Below are 3798 nucleotides of genomic sequence, written 5' to 3'. Positions count from 1 at the left end.
ATAATTGCCAAAAGTTGGAAGGAACCACAACGTCCCTATATAGTTCAGTGGATAAATAATGTATCATACATCCAGAAAATGGAACATTATTCAGCAGTAAAAGTAATGGGTTATCAAACAATGAAAAGACATGATGATTACTTAAATGCCTGCTACTAAGTGAAATAAAGCAACCTAAAAATGCTACATGTTATATGATTCCAACTGTAAGACATTGTTAAAAAGGCAAAAGTATAGAGACAGTAAAGGGATCAGTGCTGCCAAGGCATACGGCGGAGACAGGGATGAATAGGAAGAGTACAGAAGATTATTAAGGTGGCGAAACTACCACAATAATACTTTAATTATGGATTTGTATAGTTTTACATTTGTCCAAACTCATAGAACATATAACAGCAGGAGTGAACCTTCATATAAACAATGGACTTTGGGTGATAATGATGTGTCAATGTAGGTTTATCAATTGCAACTAAAGTATCACTTTGGTGGGCAATGGTCATAATGGGAGAGGCTATGCATGTGTAGGGTCAGGAAATATATAAGAAATCTCTGTACCCTCCTCTCAGTTTTGCTATGAACCTAAAACTATTCTATGCAACAGCGACACTTAAAAAAAAAAAATTGAACATCTCATCACCCTGTACATATATTTGCACTCCTTTTCAATACATGCCACCACTACTAACCTCATCCTTGCTTACTTAGAGGTAATCTCTATGATAGTATCTAGAAACATTAATTAGTTTATGTTGTTGTTCAACTTTATATAAATGGAATCACATACTGAAAAGAAGATGCTTGCACATAAATTTTCTCATACCTTCCAGAAGTTTTACTTTAGTTTTAAAATTTAGATCTTTGGTTTATTTTGGGTTAATTTTTGTATTGCACAAGTTATGAAACGTTTGGTTTTTATTGCTGTATTTGGATATCTAATTGTTTCATTGTTTGTTGAAAAGTTTATCCTTTCCTTACTGAATTGATTTAGTATTTTTCTTGAATGCTAAATTATTAATTCACTATTTATGCATGAGTCTATTTCTTGTCATATAATTTTATTCTATTGACCTATTTTTGTATCTCTTATGCAGCACTATATTTATTACCACAGTTTCATAATAGCAGGTCTTGAAATCAGATAGTATAAGTTCTTTAGTTTCCTCTTTTTTCAGTATATTTTGACTATTGACATCTTAATAGTGTTACAGTTTTTGATCCAGGAACCTGGCATAACTCACCAATAATTTTGGTATTCCTTAATTTCTCTTAGTAATTTTTTTGTACTTTAGTGGTTGCTTTAGTTTTTGTAGAATACATGTTTAATTCAACACAATCTATTTTCAGTTGGTGTTATACTATTTCACATATAGTATAAGAACCTAAGAACTAAATACTTATATTTTTCCTCTCTCAGCCTTTGTATTATTGTCATACAATTTATTTCACGTGTTATAAACATCACAATATATTGTAAAATATATTATTTACAGTGTCAGTTATCTTTCTTTCTTTTTTTTTTTTTTTTTTTTGAGACAGAGTTTTACTCTGTTGCCAGGCAACAGGCTGTAATGCAGTGGCGCGATCTAGGCTCACTGCTACCTCCGCCTCCTGGGTTCAAGCAATTCTGCTGCCTCAGCCTACCAAGTAGCTGGGACTACAGGCACACGCCACCATGCCCAGCTGATTTTTGTATTTTTAGTAGAGACGGGGGTTTCACCATGTTGGCCAGGATGGTCTTGATCTCTTGACCTCGTGATCTGCCTACCTCAGCCTCCCAAAGTGCTAGGATTACAGGCATGAGCCACCGCGCCCGGCCTGTCAGTTATCTTTCAAAGGCACTAAAATAATAATAAAAAGAAAGTTTTTTGTATTTACCCACATACTTATCATTTCCAGTGTTCTTTAGTCCTTTTAAGAATCCAGATTTCCATCTGGTGTCATTTTCCTTTGCTCTAAAAGACTTTCTTAATATTTGCTTGTTTTAGACATCTGATGGTGATGAATTATTTAAGATTTTATAAATATTTTTAAAGTCTATTTCATCTTGGGTTTCAAGGACGATTTTATTAGGTATAGAATTTTGGATCCACAGGTTTCTTTTATTTTTTTTTCACTGTTTTGTTTTCTTTTGTCTCCTCTTTTTATACTTTAAAGATATTGTTCTACTGTTTTCTCCCAGAAGAAATCTATCATCATTTTCATTGCCTTCTGTATTTTTTGTGTCATTTTTTTCTAGTTGCTTTTAATGTTGGCTGGCTTTCCTTTCCTTTCCTATCCTTTCCTTTCCATTTATCTATATAAAACTTTACTAATTTGAGTGATTTTTTTGTTAGGGGGGCGGAACTATGGCTTTCTAAACTGTATAAGTATTCTTAATTCAAAACCTAACTCTTTTTTTTTTAAAATTTATTTATTTAACTTTAGGTGCATACTATATCTGGCATTTCTCCTCATGTTATTCCTCCTTACCTTCCCTTACCTCCCTACCCACTGCTGTCTCTCCCCTACCCCCCCAACTGCCCCCAGTGTGTGATGCTCCTGTCCCTGAGTCCACGTGTTCTCATTGTTCAGTGCCCATCTATGAGTGAGAACATGCAGTGTTTGGCTTTCTGTTCTTGTGTCAGTTTGCTGAGAATTACGGCAAACCCTAACTCTTTTTATTTAAGTCAATTATTGCATATATTTTTTTTCCCAAAGTCTTAACCAAAGCAGAAAAAAAAACCCTATTCACCTTTACTGTCTTATTTGTTTTACTGGTATATATATATATGTATGTATACACACACATACATATATATATTTAGTTCATGAGTGTACTGGAGATGTAGTAGTAGTTTGAAGATGAAGAATGTATGTGGGAATCCTGTTGGTCCACCATGACCTTTCCTCCTTTCTCCAGGTGATGATTAATACTCACAGTTCTAGATTTCTGGAATCATCATATATCTATAGAACAGATGTGCTCCAGTTCTTGCTTTTCACTTTGTTGTCAGTTCTCGTTTGGTTTTGGCCCTCTTTGGATTTTCCTTTAGCCTCTTGAGATCTCTCCTATGCATTTAAACATGTAGTTGTCAAAATTTGTTCAGCATTCCTAGGTGTTTAATATTGAATAGTTTTTCAGAACATAAAAGCTGCCATACTGTCAGAACAATTTAAGTAACAGTTTTAAAGATATCATTTACAATTTTTCACTTCAACCTAATTGTTATTATTTTTATTATTAGTCCAAAGAACAAAAATTATCTAGAACTTTCCCTGGTTTTAAACTCTTGTCCACAAAGCACTTCTACTGAAATTGATGTATCTTAATTTAGGTGATATCAAATAATTATTTTTATTGATATTCCTCCCATCAATTGAATTAAGCATTTCTTCTGACATTAGTATCCTATCTTGTATCAATAAATGTTTGGTTGTTTTCTAACATTCAAAAAGTTTTATTTTCTGTGAGTATTCTCAATGTTCTGATTTTATAATAGTCAGAACAGGCTAAACATTTCCTATATTAAGACCATGCATATGTACCCAGATGTAGCCTGTTCCCTAGGTCTTGTCTTATAAATGCTGGTGACAAACCATATAAAAGAAAAACAAGTTAACATATTTTTTAACTGTTTCTTGTGATGACATTCAATTCTTTAGATAAAAAATAAAATAGCAATTAATGGATGTCTCGGCAACATGTGAATAAGAGACAATTTGATACTAATTTAAAAATTAAGTGAATTGCTCAGAATAATATTGGTTATTCTAGAAAATACATTTTCAACAGAAGGCAAATTTGGCAATACTAATATT

General features: G+C 32.8%; 1 non-coding gene across 1 annotated transcript; it reads left to right on the top strand.

Annotated features, from left to right (window-relative positions):
* The first annotated feature begins 3444 nt into the window (after positions 1 to 3444).
* Positions 3445 to 3576, top strand: LOC135277107 (small nucleolar RNA SNORA72). Its single transcript, XR_010344708.1, has one exon. It is a non-coding gene; the product is annotated as a small nucleolar RNA SNORA72 (small nucleolar RNA).
* The last annotated feature ends 222 nt before the right edge of the window (positions 3577 to 3798 follow it).

Source organism: Aotus nancymaae, unplaced genomic scaffold (assembly GCF_030222135.1).
Source record: "Aotus nancymaae isolate 86718 unplaced genomic scaffold, 86718_ANA_hifiasm-v0.15.2.pri h1tg000029l, whole genome shotgun sequence".
Lineage (NCBI taxonomy): Eukaryota > Metazoa > Chordata > Mammalia > Primates > Aotidae > Aotus > Aotus nancymaae.
Note: the sequence above shows the minus strand (reverse complement) of the source record. Positions and strands in the feature narration are given on the sequence as shown.